Source organism: Xenopus laevis, chromosome 1S, assembly GCF_017654675.1.
Source record: "Xenopus laevis strain J_2021 chromosome 1S, Xenopus_laevis_v10.1, whole genome shotgun sequence".
Taxonomy (NCBI): Eukaryota; Metazoa; Chordata; class Amphibia; order Anura; family Pipidae; genus Xenopus; species Xenopus laevis.
This window is the reverse complement of record NC_054372.1, coordinates 116,714,154-116,738,491: the sequence shown is the minus strand read 5'-3', so window position 1 is coordinate 116,738,491 and position 24,338 is coordinate 116,714,154. Positions and strand designations below refer to the sequence as shown.

The following is a 24,338-nucleotide window of genomic DNA, read 5'->3' as shown; positions in this document are numbered from 1 at the left end:
AAATTGAATCCTTGCTGTTCCTTGCTACGTATTTCTCAAATTCAAATGATTTTGGTTATACAGTGAGTTCACTTTCTCTGTAAAAAAAATCTGCATCAAGGGCAACATGAAAGGTAGCCTTTTATGATATCGCTTGTGCCAATATCTATGGCCCTTAGTGTATGATACTTGAACATTGAAATTGCTTGGAAATAGACATTAGTAAATAGTTGGTTGCATGCTGGGGTCCTCTAATGACCAAGTAGAGGTATAGCCCCAAAAATTCACAAAAATCCCACAAGCATGCCGATTTAGAATAAAAATAGTGTTTATTAATCCATATTAAAAAGTATCAAAAAGTCCCCACATGGCCTAACGCATTTCATGCTTACCTAGCACTTAGTCATAGGCAATTTCCAATATGTCACATCCTTTCTTGTGCTTAAATACCATCTTTGATAGACCCTCCCATTATTAAAACCAATCACTGTCTAATACATATGTTGTATATAACATCAATTAGAGCCTGGGCCATTGGCTTGTTCATTTGGAAACACTTAGTATTTGTATAATAGATAATCCATGTTACGGGGTACAAATATAATATCAATGACAGTTACTTTATCTGAACAAATAATAAATATACTTATACATAGCACGTAACATCAAAGGTAAAATTTAAGCCTAGTGGCAACCTGGTCTGCAAATAAAAAATCCAATAAACTTCTCTTCTGTGCAGTTTAGTCAAAGTATCCCCTCCTGGGATTCCAGTCTTAATTTGTTCAATCCCATGTATAGAATTTTTTTTTAGATTACTGTTATTTCATTCACTAAAATGCCTAGTGACATTGGTTTTGCTGCTATACTTAGTGTTGCTGATTTGATTAAAGTGTTTCCTTGTTCGTTCCTCAAGGGACCTTGTAGTGCAACCTACATATTGTTTTTTACATTTAGTACAAGTGATTAAATAGATTACTCCTTTGCTGCAAAAATTGATATATTGTTTTATCTTGTACACTACATGGGTTACTGTAGAACTAAATTCTTGAGATGTCTTCAAGTATTTGCATTTGTTATACAGCGATTACTGGCGCATCTAAAGCACAGGGGCGCTTCGCCAATGAGGCGAGTTGAGGCTGTCGCCTCAGCCGGCAGCACCCCACTAGATACCAGGGGCAGCAAAAATGCTGCTCCTGGTACTTTAAGAGCCGGAAATTCTACTTTTCTAGCGTAGAGAGCGCAGTTAGGCTCTCTGCGCTAGCGTACTGGCCCTCTCTGTCATCCTCGTGGACCCCCCTGGACCCTATCAGGCGCAAAAAGGTAAGTGCACGGGGGAGGGGGGGCAGCAACAAATGAAGCTGCCTCAGGCTGCGGAGGGGCCAGGATCGCCCCTGGTAAAGCATCCTGTATATTTTAAAAACTCACTGTGTTTCTTTTTTTCTCCTTAAATAGACTGGGGGACAATAAGTCATCAAGGGTATGCGCTCGTCGTGCCGCCCCACTCACTCCTGGGCCCAATGCCTCTAGGAAATCCCTATCCGCATACAAAATCGGCAGAAATTTCTTCACAACTTTGATAGTCTTTTTATACTGTTTGCTATATCTTGTAATAAAAAGTATCTTCTCATTATAATTTGACCTCTGTTTTTTTCTTTTTTGGGGCTAGCAAGATATCTCTATCTGTGTTTGCTGCCTTATAGTAAGCTTTCTTAATGATGTCCCTCCAATAGCCTCTCTCCTTAAACCGATTATTCATGTCGTCTGCTGAAGTTCTGAATTCACTTAGGGGCAGATTTATCAAGGGTCGAAGTGAATTTGAGGGAATTTTCGAAGTAAAAAAATTTGAAATTCAAGGTAATTTTTTGGATACTTCGACCATCGAATAGGATACTACGACTTTGAATTTACTTCGAATTCAAAGTAAAATAGTTTGAATATTCGAATATTCGATAACCTAAGTACTGTCTCTTTAAACTAGGCAGTAGAGGGGGGCAAACATGTGGGGGGCACTAGGCAGGTTCCTGTTCAAAAGTTTTCTGCCTACCCCTTAGTCTGGCTCGTTCGCTCCCCTGATGCTTGATGCTCTCCCCCTCCGTCATCCCCTCGTCACGCCCCTGCCTTTCACTTGCTTTAAAGGAGATGTAAAGGTTTATTTTAAGAATCATATCTATAACATTAGTGTCCACCATACTGTAGCATTCAGTAGCTTAAAATGTAACAAAGCGCTACCTTCCTGTCTGTCTGCTGTCTAGGGACCACACTTCTCCTGGGCTTACTGGTAACAGGCGCCATTTTTAAAATGATTCTCAACGAGCTGCCGACACTGCCCACAACTATATGTAGGAGGAAGCAGATGGTGCGGATGCACGATGACTTTGTAATGTGAGCGCGCACCATGCAGGAAACATGCTCAGTCTGTGCTACTCCTAAGTACACAGAATGTGGCTTCTTTTGGATACTGGCTGAATGAGGGGTCAAGGCTGAGGGAAGAGATCAAGGCTAAGATGTGAAGGCTGAGTAAGGGGACATGGGAGATCTGAATGAAATATGCTGCCAGTACAGAGAATAAGGTGACAGGAGGGGGTAGATCTAAGTGATATATGCGGCCAGTACTGAGGAGTGAATAGAAACTTATCGGAAGAAACATACCAGGAGAAGCCGCATTCCATGTGCTGAGGACTGAGAGGGGATAGAGGAAATCATTAAAGTAGGAAAGGTGAAGGGGGAGATCATAGCAAGATAAATAGAAAAAGAAGGTTTACTTATTCTTTAATCTCCCCCTACAACACATGCACACTTACGAGTGTGCGCGCTTACATGGCGGAGGGCAGGGGTAGCTGACCGGGTGCCTAGGGTGCTCTTTCGCCTTGGCCCGGCCCTGGCTATGTTAGCCGATGGGGACCTTCTAAAGCATTTTTCTAAGTATTTACACATCAAAGTAAAATCGTTCAATCGTACGCTAAAATCGTTCAAATCGTTCGATTTTACTTCGATCGGTCGATGGCCAAATTCGGTGAAAAATCCTTCGACTTCGATATTCGAAGGTGATAGACTCTGTCGCAAATGAGGAACCAGTAGGTTTCCTTCTTAACAGTCCCAATTCTAGTAATACAACTAATGATGCATGGTTCACACATGAAGAAATTCAAAAGAGACTTGAACATGTTAAAATTAACAAAGGTCCAGGGCCAGATGGTATTCATCCCAGGGTAATTAGCGAGCTTAGCTCTGTGATTGCCAAACCTCTTTACTTAATTTTTCAGGATTCATTGAGATCTGGCATAGTGCCGAGAGACTGGCGAATTGCTAATGTGGTGCCTCTATTCAAAAATAATCCCGTTCTCAGCCTCAAAACTATAGGCCAGTTAGTCTGACGTCAGTGGTAGGAAAGCTTTTCGAAGGGTTAATAGAGGATAAGATACTGGACTTCATAGCAAATCATAATACTATGAGTTTGTGCCAGCATGGTTTTATGCGTAATAGATCTTGCCAGACTAACTTAATTTCTTTTTACGAGAATGTAAGTAGAGACCTCGATTCTGGGATGGCAGTGGATGTGATTTACTTAGACTTTGCTAAAGCATTTGATACAGTGCCACACAAAAGGTTACTGGTTAAATTAAGGAATGTTGGCCTGGAACATAGTATTTGTACCTGGATAGAGAACTGGCTAAAAGATAGACTACAAAGAGTGGTGGTAAATGGAACATTTTCTAATTGGACCAGTGTTGTTAGTGGAGTACCGCAGGGCTCTGTACTAGGTCCCTTGCTTTTCAACTTGTTTATTAATGACCTGGAGGTGGGCATTGAAAGTACTGTTTCTATTTTTGCAGATGATACTAAATTGTGCAGAACTATAGGTTCCATGCAGGATGCTGCCACTTTGCAAAGTGATTTGTCTAAACTGGAAAACTGGGCAGCAAACTGGAACATGAGGTTCAATGTTGATAAATGCAAGGTTATGCACTTTGGCAAAAATAATATAAATGCAAGTTATACACTAAATGGCAGTGTGTTGGGAGTTTCCTTAAATGAGAAGGATCTAGGGGTCTTTGTAGATAACACTTGTCTAACTCTGGGCAGTGTCATTCTGTGGCTACTAAAGCAAATACAGTTCTGTCTTGCATGAAAAAGGGCATTAACTCAAGGGATGAAAACATAATTATGCCTCTTTATAGGTCCCTGGTAAGGCCTCATCTGGAGTATGCAGTGCAGTTTTGGACTCCAGTCCTTAAGAGGGATATAAATGAGCTGGAGAGAGTGCAGAGACGTGCAACTAAATTGGTTAGAGGGACAGAAAACTTAAATTATGAGGGTAGACTGTCAAGGTTGGGGTTGTTTTCTCTGGAAAAAAGGCGCTTGCGAGGGGACATGATTACACTTTACAAGTACATTAGAGGACATTATAGACAAATAGCAGGGGACCTTTTTACCCATAAAGAGGATCACCGTACCAGAGGCCACCCCTTTAGACTAGAAGAAAAGAACTTTCATTTGAAGCAACGTAGGGGGTTCTTCACAGTCAGGACAGTGAGGTTGTGGAATGCACTGCCGGGTGATGTTGTGATGGCTGATTCAGTTAATGCCTTTAAGAATGGCTTGGATGATTTTTTGGACAGACATAATATCAAAGGCTATTGTGATACTAAACTCTATAGTTAGTATAGGTATGGGTATAAAGAATTTTAATTAAAAGTAGGGAGGGGTGTGTGTATGGATGCTGGGTTTTCATTTGGAGGCGTTGAACTTGATGGACTTTGTCTTTTTTCAACCCAATTTAACTTTGTAACTATGTAACTATGTAACTTCGCACTCTAACGCCAGGCGAATTTTCGCTCTGGCAAAAGAGTGTTACTACGCAAATTCACTAAGTTTTTGATTATACTGACGGTTACCTCTATCGCCAGACTTGCCTTCGCCACCTCAGACCAGGCAAAGTGCAATAGAGTAGATAGAACTTACTCGAAATTTTGTTGAAAATTTTTCTAGGTCCCAAAAAACGCTGGTGTCTTTTCCTTTTTTCAGGGTGATAGCCTGCAAAAGTGTGGTTTTTTTTAGGGTACCCTGCTTCCCCCCTACATTTCCTTACATATGGCACATAAACTATACACTGGGCTCATGTGTAGGGCAATATAACAACTCTATTTTATTTTATTAATGTTCCCTTGCCTTGTGTAGAGTAATGTATTTGCTGCAGCATATACGTCCATTGTAGTGTAGTGTAGTATGCAAATTAGTCAACGCTCATGTAACTTCGAACTGCTGATCGTATTATCGCTAGTGCAACTTCGCAATCGTTTGGTACCCTGTGCGCAACTTCGGATCTTCGTGAATTAGTGTTATTCAGGCGAATTTACGCCTGGCAAAGTGTTGCGATGTGCGCGAAGCCAGTGCTGGCGGATTTTCGGAGGTAAGTAAATTCATGTGATATCCTGGGCAGACCTGCAGATTACACACCTCATTTCCAACAATGGGGGGGACAACATTCATTATATTATAAAAGAAATATAAAAGAAGCTTAAACTGTTAGATTTGTATTTGAGGCAACAGAAACATAAAGCTGTGGTGAGAGTCATGAACCAAACTGACCAATATATTTATTAGTGGCAGTGACATGCCTCATGTAGTTGGAGTTTTGGCTTCTCTGGGGGCAGTACAAAAGGATTGTGAAAACCTACACTATTGCAAATATATCTTCCCCCAACACACACAATATGAATATCTGTTTCAGGTTTGCTGCTGATTTGTGAGGAGTAGACAAAACATTTCTGGGGGATGAGGAACTAGAGAAAACGATTAGGTATAGCTATATGAGCTATAGGGAAATTGATATAAAAGGTACATGTATTTCCATATTAGTTGCACAGAAGATGATCAGCAGGAGCAATACTGTGCAAAGTGCTACCAATCAGATTTTTCCATTTGTTTTCTAACTTGTAGGTGACAGTTCACATCTAATTGCTGATTGGTTGCGACAGGCAACATCAGCAGCAATGTTTGTCTCCAATGTTAAAGGGGTTAACTGTTAGTATTTTATAGAATTGCTATTTCTAAGCAAACTTTCAATTGGTCATTCATTAATTACTTTTTTATAGTTTTTTAATTATTCGCCTTCTTCCTTCTTTCCAGCGTTTAAATGGGGGTCACTGACCCCATCTAAAAAACAACTGCTCTATAAAGCTCCACATTTATTATTGCTGCTTTTTATTGCTCATTTTTCTAATCAAGCTCTCTCCTATTCATATTTCAATCTCTTGTTCAAATTAAAGCATGAGAGCTAAAGGGTAATTTGGATCCTAGCAAACAGATTACTGAAATTGCAAACTGGAGAGTTGCTGAATAAAAGCTAAATAACACAAAAACCACAATAATAAAAAATGAAAATCAATTGTGAATTGTTTAAAAATCTCTCTCTCTATATCATACTAAAGTTTAACTCTAAGTGAACAGACAGGATTGGCACAACAAGCTATAAGAGTAACATACACCTCACTGTTCATTCAGGGGGAGAAGGGCCAATAGTTCACCGTGTCACTGTTCCTCCACCTTTCCTAGTCATCATGTAACCAGATACTTCCTACCTCCCAAATGTCCAATACCCTGTCTTGCTTTATGGCTCGAATATAACCTCAGGATCTGACAGAACATTTTATTGGACCCAGGGCAACATCAAAGATCAGACAAGAAAAGCTTATTTACATAGAAAACACAGTGACTTTTACATACCTTATCTTAACCAGAGATTCTTGATCTACAATAACACCACCTGTCTGGGGTGCCAATGTCCCTGGAAATAGCTTTACCTTTCATAGCTTGTGTTACAATTTTCTGCCACCTCTCTGATATCAGCATAATGATGTGATAACAGTTCACTGGCAATGTAATGTTCAGCCGGCACCAAAGTGGTTCTAATTTGTCAAATCAAACACCACCTTGGGGTAAAGCAATAGATTCAGTTTCAACGTTACTTCGTAACTACTTCATTATTTGCTTTGTGCCAGATTTGAAAGTAAGTCATGTTGAATATTTTATTTTTTGCTAAATGAAGGCCAAAAAAAGAAATATTTCAATCATACTTTGCCTTACTTACAATGTGATTTTCTTATGAAAGAATGGAAAGAAAACTTCAGTAAAAATCAGTAAAAAAAGAGTAAAAAAACACAAAGGGAAATTTTACCCATTTACAAATAAGGTTTCATTTAATTCCTGTCCTAATTAAGGGTTTCTGTACAGCAGGCTTCTATTAATGCATATTTTTAAATGTAAATAAGAAAACTAATAGAAGACATTACTACTATACATAGCAATTGTCTACCACCTTTGCAGGTAAAGAATGGGCAATGGAAAGATGTTTTGAAGAGTTGAGCAACTATATTAAAGTGCCTTTACCTCTGTCTCGGCTTTGTAAAGCTACTTGTGAATTGAACCAGGGACCTGTGGTTGCCTTTCCCTAACCACTGGCCAGGAATGAAGCCACTCGGCTGACTTTGGCCTTTTCTGAGGGCTGTTTCAAATCCACGCATCCTTGGATTTAGCCAATCACAGGTCAGTGCTACTGCTCCTTATATAAAACCTTCTCTTTCCTTCCTTCCTAATGTATTGATGTACTGACGTTCTTACCATTGGCTGTGTAATCTAAGTCATGTGGCCTGTCCATAGTTCTGGCTACTTCTGCCTTGTCTTGCCCGAGACTCATTGCCTTGCCTACGAATCCTAGCCTTGATACCTTGCCTATTCTGACCTATATTCTATTCTAGTCTGTCCCATTCTACACCCACTCTGTCCTGTCCTATAGCCACTCTACCCTGCTCCAGTCTGCTCTATGCCGACCCTCATATGTCTCTAGTGCCACATTGGATCTTACTGTCTCTTACCTCTAAGACTCATCCCATTTCCCAACTTTAGTATCAAGGACTAAACAAACCCCTTACACCAGTGATTCCTAACTTATGGAGTGGCATCCCTTGGGGGTTTAGATAAGTGAATTCATATAATATTTGAGAATACTGCTAAAAGCCCAAATTTAAGGTACTTTTAGGTAACACATAATAATTGGTGGTTAATAGAGCAATGTTTTCATATACCTGTAAATTTGGTATGAGTTAAAGAAGAACTAACCCCTAAATGAATATGGCCAGAAATAATATATGATATATAATAATAAACTTATTGAACCAGCCTAAAGGTTCAGCATCTCTATAGTAGCAATGATCCAGGCCTTCAAAGCTGCAACAGTAGTTTCCCATCTTGGATTTTGTTAGGAGTGTCTGTGACACTCACATGCTGTTGAGTAGCTGTTGAGAAGCTAAGTTTAGTGGTCATGGAGAATCAACAACCAGAAAGTTAGAATTTGCCTATCATATAAGCTGATGCTACAGTATGGTGTCCCAAATACAATCTGTATACAAAAATCTCCCTAGTACACAGAATGAATGTCTCTCTCAGGTTACATAAGTATTTGTGACCATATACACAGATAACAAATACACAAAATATTTATTTCTATTAAAGTATGAGAACACAAAAGGATACCATTATATTACTGTACATTCTGTTATATTCTGTACATTTTAAACAGCAATCTGTCTCACAAATAAAAAGCATCCATAACAGACGCAGTTACGTATGTGTAAAGTTACTTAGAGAATGAATTATTTAAAAAACTGCTGTTATATAGTGAGTGCTGTATTTCTGCAGAAAGTGCAGGTGTGCTTGCTCACCCACGATACAGGGTGCACAATTTCTGCAACTGCACCATGACTGATAAATGACCCCCTCTAGTGTCCCCAGAGGGGAAACCTATCAATAAAATGTATAATGATTCTTTTTGATTTCCAAGCAAATAAAGATCAAATGAACCACCCAGTCCCTGAAGGGAGTCGCTTGTTTTACAATTGTTGTCCAGTCTCTTTCACAACAGGTCAGAGGCTGACAGTAAGTTCAGTTTCTCTTCATTTCCATTACTGATACAAAGCACTTTGCAGTTTCTCAGTTGCATCTTTTAGCTGGTCCATGATAGGAATGTGGCCAGAGAAGTTGTTGGTTTCTATGTCTTGCAGCATCTTCAGATACTCAAGTGGTAAGTCATTCTGTTCTGCTCCCATGCACAGGACCTGTTATAATAAACACTTTTATTAAATCCGCTTATACAGTAGAAACACATACCTTTGTTTCAAATCAATGTAACACTAGTTAGATTGGGCTGTCCTGCTTTCACATGCCGCCCTTGCAGGTGGTTGCATAAGGGTGACTGGAATGGCAGGCGGCCGCTATAATGGGTCAAGCATTCCTGTTATGTTTATCTGTTTATGTTGTTTTAAAAGAAAATATGTTGGTAATTAATATGCTGATTAATAAAGGAGCTGCAGCCTTTCAATTCATACCAATGTTTGCAGGTTTTATTTAAGTAGTGTGGGTGATAGAAATGGGAGAACTTTACACTGCACCAGTCAGATGAATTCATTGATGTATGTATAATTAACCTGGATAAAATCCCTCTTGTGGCTGTGTACTGCCTTTTCATTTAGAGCAATCGGGGCATTCTACAAGGAGTATAGTTACTAAAGAGTGAGTTTTCACCTCCTCGAACATCACCAAAGTTCACCTTCATCAGACATATTTTCACAACACATTTCATATTTACTAAAAATTGTAAGTATGCTGCTGTGGCATAAATTATCTGTAGAGATTGGAGAGGATGCTCTGCGCATGCTTGTGCCCTTGCTGGGGGAATTCTCTGTTACAGAAGAAAGGGACTGACTCCTTCATGCAGTTTATCTGAAGAGATCTGAAGTGATTGCTGGGGAGTCTGGGGCTGCTGTAGAACCATACCGTAAGTTTTAGCATAGGCCGATTCACTAACTTCGAGTGAAGGATTCGAAGGTAAAAAACTTAGAATTTCGAAGTTTTTTTGGGCTACCATCGAATGGGCTACATCGACCTTCGACTACGACTCGAAGGATTCGAACTAAAAATCGTTCGACTATTCGATAGTCGAAGTACTGTCTCTTAAAAAAAAACTTCGACCCCCTAGTTCGCCATCTAAAAGCTACCGAAGTCAATGTTAGCCTATAGGGAAGGACCCCATAGGCTTGGCTAACTTTTTTTGATCGAAGGATATTCCTTCAATCGTTGGATTAAAATCCTTCGAATCGTTTGATTCGAAGGATTTTATCGTTCGATCGAAGGAATTATCCTTCGATCGAAATATCTGCGCTAAATCCTTCGACTTCGATATTTGAAGTCGAAGGATTTTAATTCCTAGTCGAATATCGAGGGTTAATTAACCCTCGATATTCGACCCTTAGTGAATCGGCCCCTAGGTCTCTCTAAAACTATTTCAGGGTGACTGTTTCCTTCAATGATTATATACAAGGTAACCTTGATCAGTGGCAAAACTAGATGATACTGTGCCCCTCAGCAAATTAATTTTAGGGCCCCCAACACACCCAGAGGTTGACCTGTTATTTTTCAGATCATACTTTTCTATGAATGTGGATCCAATTCACGGAACATGATTGTAAAAGTGGAAATGTATGCCATTTTATCCCTTTGAATAATAATTGTGGCCCCATGTTCTGAATTGTATTTACATATACTTATGGTCACTGTTACTGACACTCACATTAGCTTTGGCAAACATACTGTTATAGCTCCATGATCCACAATTAATAATGCAATAAAGCAGGCAGGTTTTTTTGTCGACCCCCACATTTAGTGGTGTAGCTATAGAGGAAGTAGACGCCCAGTAGACCCCCTCCTTTCCCAGCCACTCTCTTACCTGCAGCGGGGAAGCAGAGACACGTGGTGAAGTCCGACAGAGAGTGGATGGAATCAGGGTGGGAAGTAGGCAGAGGCAGGAAGTGGGCGGAGGTGGGAGGCTGGGGATCGGAGTGTGCTGGGCCCCTCTGAGGATTTTTTTTGCAGGGAGGCCCGGTGCACTCTAGTTATGCCCCTGCCCACATCTATATATCTATCTAGCGTCAACATATTCTGCAGCGTTTTTCAGAGGTTATAAATTATTTACATCAGTTTCTGCTCCATTGGATCTTATAACCTAAGGTCCCTATCCCAGTCAAGGTTAACAAGAGCCACTTTGCAAGGTCTCCAAACGAGCAGATCTTAACTTGATATGCTCACCAAAGGCAGGGCGATATCGGGTTAATCTGATTGTTTGGCCCTAGGGACAAACGATCAGATTACAATGAAGGAAATGGGGAAAAAAAAGTAAAGCTGCCTAATCAATAACTGCCAGATTTTTGGCCGGAAATTGTTCAGGGAGACCTGACGGAACGTCCCATACATGGGCAGATAAGATGCCTAATTGTTATACAGATGCCTAATCTGTTACACATCAACAAAGTGACTGACAATGTGCAGGGTGCATTTTCCACTAAAGGGGATGACTGCAAACTGATTCTTTCCTTCACATACATCTTAAGATATTCTCTAACTTTTGTTTCATTCATATTTTGTTATATAGCAATCCCAAGGGCAAGACAACCCACCATGCTTTATAAATGAACCAGTATGGAATATGCTTTGTGATCTATGTCTACAAAGAATTTAAAGCAACGCCTTGGCACAACACTGTGGTGTAGATGTGGAAACTGCATAGTCATGAGAATTTAGGAATCATGCATACATAGGATTATCAAATAGAAATATTAGGCATTTAGTCACTGAGGAAGGGACATGTGGTCCTGAAACCTTTGAACGTGTGTAAAGTGTCTGGAGCACCACGTAATAAATTTGGGTTCACCATGTTTGCTGCATTCAAGGTATTGGCTCTTCAATTGTTTCTGGATTACTTAACTGGTTTGTGGCTAGTCCAGTGCTAATACCTGCGTCCCCCACTTGCGATAACCTGTAACAAATTGTGAAACTGCAGAAAAAATTGTGAAACACCAAAAATGGACAGAACGTATTTAAGACCATGTGAATTTTTCTCAGCAGATACTATATTTAAGCACAAACTACATTGTTGTCTAAAGTTGTTTTTTCACAGCAACTTTTGCCGTGACAACTTTTTGATACATTGCTCAAACTTTAAAGTTTTGCACTGCCATAATTTTGCCCTGCTTGTCAAAACTTCTACTTAACTTTAAATTGCAGAGGTTATGGCAAATGTTTCACAAAATGACTTACTATACATTTTAAAGTTCATTAAAAAATGTCCTTATGAAGGTACAACACTGTTATGAAAGGAATTAGTGATGTTTGGGTCAGCATGGGAACTGCAAGACCCTCAGATTTAGCCACAATTTGGATTGATTTAGACAACCAATTGCCTCCAGAGAAGGGTCACTGGCTGAATTCTCCAGCACCCAGCCACTCCCATGATCTCAATAGTCCATGCCAAACCCCAGAAGTGTCAGCTGGTGGTTGTTTATATTCTCACATTCACCTGCCACCCTCTTAAGATATCAGAGAAGGTACAAGGTGGGCAGATATATAAATCAGTGCTGTGTGTCCTGCTGGGTTGGGTACACCAATGACTAAAAGGAATACAACTAACAATGGCCACTAGATGTCAATATAACACATCTAATTTGTATGCTTAATACATGTATTGTTAGGTCAGATAACGTTAGGTCAAGTAATGCCTGAACTGGTTATTCGTCCCTTGTATCAACAAACATATTTCCATAGAGGTTGTCCCAAATCATTTGAAAGGGTTTGGAACCCTTGGATAGATGAGTACCTCCCCTCCTTATCATTCCAGACCTTACTGAACACTCCAAATACCCCCACCACCACCACCAACCCCTTGTTGTTATTTATCATTTGTAATCAGTTTGAGTGTCAATGTGAAACTTCAGTATTTTTTGCCCATAGCAACCAATAAGCAGTTTGCTTTTAAACAGGTGACTGGTAAATTCTACCTGCTGATTGGTTGCTATGGGTTACTGCTCCTGGGCAAACTTAGTGCCTTTTATTACATAACCCCTTAAGCCTGTATATTGGGTGCCAAGTTTGTAGGAAATCAATTTATTTGCAAAGCCCATAAAATCACTCACAACTTATGTAATTGTATAACTAGGGGGCTGTTTAAGTAGAGCGTATAAATTAAGAAAATCAAAAATTGACTATGTGCATTTTGTGAAGACCCCCTTAAATACCACACTCATTCTACCAAAACATACCCCTGATGCACCAGTATAATTAATACAGAAAATGGAAGCTCTGCATAGGGGTGGTGATTATTAAAATGTGGACAGCATTAGTGTAGATCAAGTCTGGACACAGCTAGTTGAGGCTTTGAGCAATTAGTTTAAAGGGGAAGGAAACCTAGTTGGCGCAAAAACCCTCCCCCCCTCCCGTGTGTTGCCCACCCTCCCTCCTCCCCCCTGGCCTACCTGTCCCGCTGGGCAAATGCCCCTAACTTGTTACTTACCCTTCTGCCCAGGTCCAGTTCAGGGAGTTCACAGACGACATCTTCTTCCACGCAATCTTCTTCCTGCTTTGAACGGCGTTTTGTCGCATGCGCAGTAGGAGCATTTCGCCGGTACGGATCTACTGCGCATGCGCCAGAAGTCACAAAGTACTTTTGGTGCATGCGCAGTAGATCGTACCGGCGAAATGCTCCTACTGCGCATGCGCTGGTCAAAGCAGGAAGAAGATCGCGTGGATGAAGATGTCGTCTGTGAACTCCCTGGACTGGACCTGCGCAGAAGGGTAAATAACAAGTTAGGTGCATTTTCCCAGCGGGACGGGTAGGCCAGGGGGGAGGAGGGATGGTGTGCAACACACGGGAGGGGGGGCCAACTAGGTTTCCTTCCCCTTTAAGTCTAGGGTGGCCCCTCCTCTGCCTGTAGTAGTTTGTTGCTGCAGCCCCCCACAAGCTTAACTTTTTGTGCTGGAGAGGGTTGAGGGGGGTCCACGATGTTGGTGGAAGGGGTCCAGGAAGCTAAATCAGCTTTGACGCAAACAGTCTTAGTGAATTTTGGCGAAGGACTGCACCTATCTGCATTTTGAGCAAAATCCGAAATAGTCTGTTCGCTCCGCTTCTGATTCAACATTTCTATATGCAGAAAAGAGAGGAGGCTACTGCCTGTAATATGGCTTCAGTCTTGGAGTGGACACCTTATATTTACTTTTGAACTCCATAAATAAGACCTTTATTACCTCCATGGTTACCAGCCATGCTGTTAATCCAGCACAATGGATTTGCATATGAATTTATTTGGTTATGATAAAATTTACAGTACGCTTTACTACAAATGTTTGTATGATAATGTATTTATAAGGTTTTTGTAGTCAATGTAGTGGATTCATAATGTAAGCACAGCTTGGACCAATTTTCAGTAAAATGTTCTAGTATAAATTTAGATGAGTCTCAAGGTGATTTTACAATTAATATACAGTATAGTTTTAGCTGTGAAATAAAATAGAACTATTGACAAGAAATAAAGACTGAATATGTAATGAACGATTTTTAAATAGAACATTGTTTTACAAGAGTGAGTATTGACCATAGATTTTCCAATCAAAGATGCAAATTGGATATACATGTTCTGTACAGACTACTAGTCTCTAATAAATTGTGGGATGCTTTTAAAAAAATAAGTTGTACATTGTACAGATCATTTTCAGTTCTGATGTATTAAGTGGACCGGCTCCATTCATCCTGTACATGGGCGAGGTAATTGCAGTACTGATTAATTAGCATTGAGCCAGGTTGTCATTCAGAAAACTCACTGCACTGGTACATTTGCATCGAATAATTGCCTGATCTGTGCTCTGGAACAGCCCATGCAATTACCATTCAAGTCATCATCATCATCATCATTTATTTATACAGTACAAGTTGATCCAGGGACTAGTCCGATTGCCATTTTGGAGTCAGGAAGGAATTTTTTCCCCCTCAGGTGGGGTTTTTTTTTGCCTTCCTCTGGATCAACTGGCAGTTTAGGCAGGTTAAAAAAAAAAAGTCAAAAAGTTGAACTTGATGGACGTGTCTTTTTTCAACCTAACTTACTATGTTACTATATAGCACCGACAAGATACGCAGTGCTTTACCTTAGTTATAACAAATAGGGAATAAATGGAGGATAGCAAACAAGGGTTACAGATTGTTTGTTATCAGGTTACAGGGCCCTACAAATTAGAGTTTACAAAGTAAGGTCATTATTAAGGGCCTTGAAAGCGAGTGTCAGGTCAAAATTGTTATTTTTCCACCTATTAGCTCCTGCTCCTCTACTTCCGTTCCCCAACATAAGCTTTGTCTCCAATAATCCTCAATCCACCAGGATTCTGAATTATTGTTTTGAGGGGCAGAATGATGGGTCATACATGGCCCAATGGTTGGGCGGTATGGTTAAACCTGACCTAACTATCTGACCATGGGGTCCGTTTACTAAAGTGCGGTAAATCTGACTTTAATTGCAGTACTGATTAATTAGCGTTATTTTCAGCGAATGCGATAACTGGCGAACAATTATTCTTGCGCAAGAAAATTCGCAAATTTATATTTACCGCAGGTTAGTAAACTGGCGATAACATATTTGGCGAAAACTCTGTCTATAAATTGTGCGAATATTTTTAACGCACTTTAGTAAACGGACCCCCATATCTTAGCAAGTATGTGCAGCTTGACACAGCCCCTGCAAACAAACATAGTGGGAATTATTTACTAACAGTATTTTTGTTTCCATTTTCTAACTGGTAGTAGACTGATCAAAACTAACTTCTAATTGGTTGCTGAGGGAAACAGCACACTACTGACAGCTAATCAGGGTCATGAAGCAAAAGGTCCAAATAAGGAACCATATGTACGGCAAAAGACTGCACATGGTTTTATAAAGTGGTCCTTTATTCTAGATCACTAATCAGTTTCTAATCATTTAGGACAACAGGAGGACACTGGAACTCTTAGGAGCAACTAATCTAAGAGCTCTTAAAGTAAGTACTGTTAAAGCATACATTTATCACACCTTAAACTTTTTTCTTCCTGAATGTTGGTTTTACATTCTTGGCCAAACATTAATAGCCAAACTGCACTAATACATGAGATAAGTCCACCGGCTGATCACTCAGGTGTCCAATTGTCTGTTGCATTTTCTGTATGGTGTTCCCTTCTCTTTTGTTTTAGCGTTTTTACCTTATCCATATAAAACAAATGAGGAGCGCAGAGACATTTCTTACTTTACTACCTGGAAGACAAGGTCCTGATGCCTCCAGCAGAAGATTTTCTTTTTGTACAGCTTTTTCAAAATCTGTATAGGACAATTTGCTGTTGTGGTCATAATGCTATAGAAAAACAGAGCATAAAAAATGGATTACTGCTTTCCCAACACAGCTCATTGCATTAACATTTATTTCCATACATAACAGGATAATGATGGCTCTTTCTATAATTTTGTCTTTTGGCTTATCTACATTTATTTGTAGCTAAATGTTTTACACACTTAATAAGTTATTCCCTTATTGTTTAAAAAGAGATAAATGGGCAGTTATCCCTACTATCCCTTACACATAAATTATTAAATGTAGGGTATCTTTAAGTGAATAATCATAGTCAGACAGCACTAAAGTCTCTATGGCAAAAGTCTGTTATGATTGTACTGTGGGAAGAAACCAAGGGTTTATTTGTGAACAGTATGTTAAGTGCAAAATGTCATGTTTGTTACCTACACTATGTTGAGGTTATGGGTGGGTTATGTATGGGTTACTTGACATGGTGCAATCTTTGTGATTTTATTGCACTTTCCCAAGTGGATTTTGACCTGGATATTCAGATACTCTCAAGGGGTGGGCATAAAACTTGCTAGATGCAGAAGATAAGTACAGATTTGGCGATTCGGATCTCTTTTATAGAATACTCAAGACAAACCTTACCTCTAAGTAAAGATATCTTTTAGAATGGGAGATTTGTGCTGGGTAGATTTTTTTACCTTTAAAAAATGTAAGAGAGATTTGTGATGGTATTTTTAAAAAACAAAAAACATGAGTTGCATGTGGCTCTCCAATAACTTTTAATGCCCCACAGCATGTCCAAGATCTTTTGATCATATAGAACAATAGCACATCCATGTTAATACTGTATTCAAATATGAGCTATGAATCAACATACAATAGAATAAATTCTTACCTTTGATCTTTTCTTCTAGAGTCTCATGTAAAAATTACTGACAGTCTTTCTACTCATTCGGTAACGCTGATGTAGCTGTTATTATCTTTGTGAAATCCTCGAAACACTAAAAGATGAAGGAGTTAAAGCATTGTCAAAAGGTTCAATAACTGATTCTTTACATTTCACTCACTGTCCATGATCATATTATCAGTGATATCAAATGTATTGTGCAGGATGTTTGGGCCTTGTACTGGAATCAGTAGGGCGCCGCACTAAAGTATGATGAGCCTCTCCACTTCATTCTTACTAACTGCTGATTAAAGAAATACAGTGTTAATAATACTGAAACAAAATTTTAATTGAGCAGATCATGTCCAGGGTTTATACAAAATAAATCACCAGATACTGAACATGCTGGATGTCCTGGATTGATTATGTTAGCCATGCTGATATTTTAAAGCTATCCTAATGCTCTGTTGTGGGAGACTAACTAATAAATGTTACTTTCTTGCTTTGCTGCCCATACTTCTAGTTGCAAACATACGGGTCACATTTGTTTATGCACAGTAAAAAACAGTGATGGACATTCACCCCATTCAACTTACAGTGGCAAACCAAGACATTCTGCCACCATTGCACTGTTGTGAAAAGGTGTTAAATCAAACTTATTTTAATTTTTAATGGCCATTTTGTCCAAGCTAAAGTGTGCTGATTTCAGGAGTGGTGCTTTGAAAATCTGGCATTGTACTGCTAGGGTGGTTTTGATCTATGCAAGTAAGTAAGTAAGTCTACACAAAACTATGCACATTTCTTACTGATATGCTTTGGACACGTGGGATTTTCTAAGGTGAAGAGCAAAGAGTGCCACTGAAAGCACACACTGCACATTACAGTGCATGCAAGATTTTCTGTGTGTGTCACAATTAGTTGTTTGCTGTAGTGTCATATCATGCAGGAAAATGAACAATGGCACTAACGGCAATGATTGCTTTGAAATGAAACCCTAAAAAGAAAAAACGTTTTGTTGTGATAATATTTATACCCGGGATGCCCATCTTATGGTCCGGCAACTGTTTCTTAACTACAGTTTCTTGTGATAATCACCCAAGGTCTTTGCCTGTTAAATATTACAGTGCTGGAGTTAAAGGAGAAACAAACCCTTAATAATAGCTGCCCCCACCCGCCCCCAATTCTTTACTTAACCCTCCATGCAGATTCTTCAGCCGATTCGGTAATCTTCAAAATGAGACTGGTGCTTTGGCAATTTCCGTGAGTTTCGCAGCATGCCGCTTTGCCGGTCTAATTCCGATTATTCCCGAAAATAAGAAGATTTTGCCTGTGAACTCCGCTGGACAGAATCTGCACAGAGGGGTAAGTAAAGAGTTAGGGGCATTTGCCCGGGGGCAGGCAGCTAGGCTGGGGGTCTATGTAGGGTAGGGGTTTTTTTTTAATTAAGGGTTTGTTTCTAATTTAAAGCAGGGAATGGAGAACGCCCTAAATAAGGGGATAATATACCTAAATTATAAACCTTTAGCTGTGGATATAGTACAACTCGTAACAGCTCAACTTTCAGTCCGATTTAGTAATTGTAGTAATTGTAGGAATGCAGGTTGGGCATCTACCATGTACCGTATATACTGTGAATATCTTATAACCAGGAGCGTCCATATATACATGCAGGGCGAGGGTCCAGGAAGTATAAGGGGCCCACTGCTGTTAAAGGAGAAGGAAACCCTGAAGAAAAAAATCCCGTAACCCCCACCCCACGTAGACCCTCCTCCCCCAGGCTAACTGCACCCCCGGAGAAATGTCCCATACTTCATAATTACCCCTCGTTGCAGATTCTGGCATCCATCTTCCGGGTCCTCGGTAAGCTGACTGGGAAATCGGTATGTCAGCAATTGCACAGTTGAAGCAATTTGCTGGTTTTTGACAACTGCGCATGCACCGAAATTGATGGAGATCTCCCAGTCAGCTTACTGAGGACCCGGAAGATGGATGCCGTGAATAAAATATGGGGTATTTCCTCAGGGGGGGGCAATTAGCCTGAGGGGGGACAGGGCCCGGGTGCCGCACTTTGAGCCCCCCTTGACAGCACCGAAGCCTGCGGCCACTTTTAAGGGGGACCCTGGCACCACAGTTTTTTTTTTTAACTTATAAATGCTAAAAAGTCCCAAACCTAGTGTACCCCAGTCCAGACAATCCGTTAGGTTGTCTTCCACCTTCAAGCGCCAAAATTCCAGAAGTGATTGCTGTGTCCCTCAACAGAGGATTTTTTGGGGAAAGAAAAACAGAAAAAATATAGTGCAGCTTTACAAACTATATGTGATAGAAAATCTTCACCTTTTAGCAAACATTCATATAGGGTGAGAGTTATTTCTATTTGAGTGAAAGTAGAGTGGTAAGTATTCGAATATAGTATACACCCACACTTTAGAGATGTAACTATTCCAGTGGTATACTGTACTCACAGACCCAAGAGTTGTCTCAACGTATTTCACAATTACCACCCAATCGAGCCAGCCTCCAGTATTCTCTTCTCCTTGTGGGCAATAACGAGTAACATGCGGAAATGCTAATAAAATGTTTTAATAAATAATTGAAAACAAACTCACAAACGATTATCCATATAAGCATTTGTTTAAAAAACACTGAGGATCTCCGTAGCAGCGCTACAGGTTTTTCAGCATCTCTCAGACATCACTGCGCAAGTCCCCACTCTGTGTCTCTGCACCTCCGCACTATTCAGTCACCGCTGACCTGTTTTCGCCTCATAGGCTTCCTCCAAGTTTTAGTTTTTAATTATAAGGGGATCCTGACCATCAATATATTTTTATAACTTGTGTGTGTGTGTGTGGGGGGGGGGGGTTACGATTTTTAGCACTGATGTCTGTGTTGTCTTTTAACTGTTGTGTGGAGTGGGCGGGATCTGGGGTGGGCGTGGCCCAGGGGGCCCCAAAAAAGTTGTTGTACGGGCCCGTGATTTATAATGGTGGCCCTGGGTGGGGGGTACAGGTTTTTTCTGCAGGGTTTCCTTTAAGCAGTATCGCTATATGTTTAACAAAAACGTCTCAATCAACACCAGGGGTAAAGCGTGACAGGAAACTGTGGATTTGGTCTCACACTCACATTGCTGAATGAGTCGGCTCAGGGCTTCTGCCTGTTTCTCTAGGTTGTTCCTATTCATGATAGACACTTGCTGGGACATTGCAAATGCTGCCAACTTCTTCCTCTCAACTCTCCTCAAAGAGTGTGGATCCGCCTATACACAATCACTATGGCAACAACAACAACAACAACCAGTCAGCTGCCGGTTTGATCTCGGCAGCTTGGAGCAGCGCTACATAACATGCATGTGTCAAGAAGAGCTGTCGGATTAAAGCTGTTTGCAGCATCTTAGTAATGACGAAGGATGTCCTAAAATGGACACCGTACAACTTGCCCGTCAATACAGTCCATTTTAGATCTTCTTGAGGAAAAACCTAAGGAATTCACGCTTCCTGTACGGAAACAATTTTAGGACATCCACAGCCAAAGTCACTTAGTATGTTTCTCAGCCTCCAAATAAGGCTCAATTCACTACCCCCTCCTGTCACATTACTCAGCTTTCCACTATCCTCTCTCAGCCCTCGTCCCTCATGTTTAACCCCTACAATAATAACTATGTCCTCCTCCCTCAGCCTCCTCATTCCTCAGCGTTCGAGCGCTTGTATTTCTTTCAGCAGCACTAGAGACTTGCGTCCCGCCCCTTTTACTTTGCATCTCATTGGCCCGCAGCCGGAGGAGGAGGAGCTTGTCACTGGGCTGCATTAATAAGTAATAAAGAGATGACTGTCCGTACAGAAGGGGTGTCCAATCTTTTTGAAACGAGGGCCACATTTGGTGAGGTGAAAATGTGTGGGGGCCGACCATTCTAATTGTTCCATTATCTGGGGGCACAAAAGAATGGGAGGCCTCAAAATCGACAGGGAAACCCTAATGTACAATAGTTTCAGCTTATACTTGAGGGGATAATAATTATTTACCACACAAATCAGCCCTGATAAGCTTCCTGCATGTGCACCAGAACGAGTACATAACACTGTCCCTAACCATAATGCTCATATGCCGATGCCCCTAACGCAAAGCAGATGGTAGATGCCTTACCGCTCCCAGCAGTGTGTGTGTGTGTACAGGCTACTTGCCTGGGACTGGCAACCTTCCCCCCTTTCTCCTCCACCCCTCTGTAGCTCACTCTGACAGCAGGAGAGACAAGACAGAACTTGTGGAGGAGTGTGCTGTGTGAGCGCAGAAGAAGTCTCCTGCACAGACTGACTCTCACTGACGTTTACCTCGTAGTCGTGGTGGGTGGCAGCACACTGCAGCAGGCAGTCTCTCTCTCAGAGTCTCCTGAGACGTCCACACGCTGTCTCCCCAGTCCCAGTCTCCACAGAGGGCAGGCACAGTCTGACTCCAGCCAGAGTGAAGCCGAGGGGAAGGGGGCGTGTCTGGGCAGCACAGCTCTAGTGACGTCCACACTCTCACACACCCAGTCTCCACACAGGCCAGCCAATCGAAGCGGGGGGCGGGGCGTGTCGGCACAGCAGCAGCAGTCTCTCTCCTCTCCAGGGAGCTGCAGTGCAATCAATTTTTAGAAATTTGATGCGGGCCAATTTAAAATGACACCCCTGGTACAGTAAGTGTGTGAATGAGCTGCACTTAATAAGGGTTTGGGCACAGCCAGACTCACATCTTCCTGGTAACCCCTCTCTGTCGGCACCGACATGGCCACCCCTCTCTCAGACTCCGAAGCAGATCAGAGTGAGGGGCATAGCCTACCTCACCTTAGTGATAGACCGGAACGTGTCCACCCCGAGGAACTATTATTTCGCCCTAGCGCACACGGTCCGTGATCACTACGAGAAGGACCCATAAATCAGGTGTCAGGCACCATTTAACTTACTCGCAGTATCCACAATACCTGCCCTCCATCCCTGGCATCTAAATTGTATGAGTCGACTCAGATTCCCCGCTTTATCCCGCCCTAGCAGGTCTCAGCCAATAGCCTCCCAGCAGAGGATGGGCATGTTTATGTAATCCAATCAGCAATCAGTATTTCATTATTGCAATTGCAGACGAGCCAATCAAAAACGACTGCCCTGAGCGGGTTCTGATTGGCTGTAGCCATGGTGATGCGGAACTTTCTGTCAACAAACATTGCCAAACGGACTGTGGAGGAGGAGAAGAAATATCGCGCAGGACAGATGGAGGAGCATGGGCGGTGTATACTTTAGGTAGGATTAAAGACACCTCTCGCCAGGATATACAACTAACGTCATACAAGTAACTTAGAAGGAGGGATAGAGGAGGGAGCGTGAAGCAAATGGGGAGGGTGGATAGAGGTGGGCGGGGTTAGGGGACGGCGCAGGGTGAAGAGTAGAAATAAGGGAAGACACAGGGAGCCAGGGACTCAGTGTGAATAGGTGAATGTTAACATTGGGGGGTCGCTAAACCTTTGGGGGCAGATCTCTTGCACGCGGCAAATTGGTTTTACTGGAAGATGTCCTGACACTGACTGTATTGCCTTATACAGGTGACGAGACACCTGGTTGGAGTTCACAGGACTTGCCTTTATAGTGCTCGCCCATGGGTCAAATAGGTCTATAGTTCTGCATACCTCAGACACTACAGGAGCAAATTAATTGCTAAGGCAGCTGGGAGTTGTAGTGAAGTGAAAGACAGTGAACACCAGCCTATGGGGACAGTGCTGCCTTATGCAAAGCCACGCCCCTGTTTTCTATTGGTCGACGGAGCCTGGATTCCCTCTTTTCTGAAGCCACGCCCCCCAGGAATGACAGTTAGTTCAGTTGGAAGGAGGAATCGGGAGGATGGATTGCTGGTTGTGAGGTCGGGCTAGTATCCAGCACAAGGCAGTGTGTACCCCAGTAATGGCAGAAAAGTGAGGTACCTAAATGTCAGGTTGGTCAATTTCCTTGTTTAAGAGTTGAAAAAAGAACAATTTTTCTTGCTTAAATAAATCTTGCCTAAATTCTGGGGTGAGCAAGAAGCAGCATGGGTCCGGCTTCAATGCCTGGGAAATAATATCTGGGAGGATATTTGCATTATATTTACATAGTTATAAATATTGCTATTACTGTAGCTAGTTTAAAGAGATCACAGGAGATTCTCTCTCCATAGCACTACGTTTTATCCCAAGCAACTGCCAAAGCACATGTCTGAGAAACTTGTGGAGCCGGGTTTGCTAATGGGAAAGAAGTTGAACAACTGTTGAGCAAGTTTTGTATTTTAGTTGATGCTGCTGTGACGCTACTAAATCTGATCCCATAATCCACAGTGGGACTGCATGTTATGGATTAGAAATTTCCAGGTTATTATTGGGGTATTTATAACAGATGTAGGGGTGTGTGTTAGGGATGGGCTCAATCCCTGGGCTCAATATGTCAGGCAACTGGTTTATTGTCATGTGTGAATATAATTCGCTGGTATAGCTGCAAGCTGGGCATGGGAACCAAGGCTGGGGTGCCACTTTTTATCCAGTACAACTGTCTCTGCCCATGTGCTGTATTGACCAATGCACATAGCCCTCTTTTCTGAAGCCACGCCCCCCAGGAATGACAGTTAGTTCAGTTGGAAGGAGGAATGAGGAGGATGGATTGTTGGTTGTGAGGTCTTGCTAGTATCCAGCAGACTGCAGTGTGTACCCCAATAATGCCATGAAGGTGAGATAGTATATTTTTATAGTTGTAGCAGCAAGGGTTGCTTTTAAAAGGTTAATTTTATGTTTAACTGAATTATGCCCAACTTCTAAAATGCAGAGTAGATAGTGATGACAGTTAATTCAGTTGGAAGGAGGAATCAGAAGGATGGTTTGCTGGTTGTGTGGTCTGACTAGTATCCAGCTCAAGGCAGTGTGTACCCCAGTAATGGCAGGAAAGTGAGGTAACTGAATATGTCAGGTTGGTCAATTTCTCCTTGTTTGAGGGTTGAAAAAACCTACTGTATTTTTTTTAGATCTCAGGATTTAATCCCATAAATCCATAACGGGCTGCATGATATAGATTATATAGACATGGAACAGCTTGTATCATTTATATTTATGTATCATTATTGTATAATTTATGTTTATCTTTTATGATATGTCCAATATATATATATATATATAAATATATATATATATATATATGGGGTGGCCTAAATGTTAGTGCAGTTCCCCATAGAAAACTATAAGGAAATCATTCTGATCCGTCTACTATACGGAAGAATTTTATTGGTTTCCACTGGAATA

At 41.2% G+C, this 24,338-nt stretch overlaps 1 long non-coding RNA gene across 1 annotated transcript in view; it reads left to right on the top strand.

The window, feature by feature from the left end:
- Positions 1-22,178: 22,178 nt before the first annotated feature.
- The window catches only part of LOC121399427, a 29,158-nt gene continuing 26,998 nt past the window's right edge, over positions 22,179-24,338 (top strand). The window contains exon 1 of the long non-coding RNA XR_005965011.1: positions 22,179-22,326. This is a non-coding gene — a long non-coding RNA (uncharacterized LOC121399427). The remainder of the gene's footprint in view (positions 22,327-24,338) is intronic.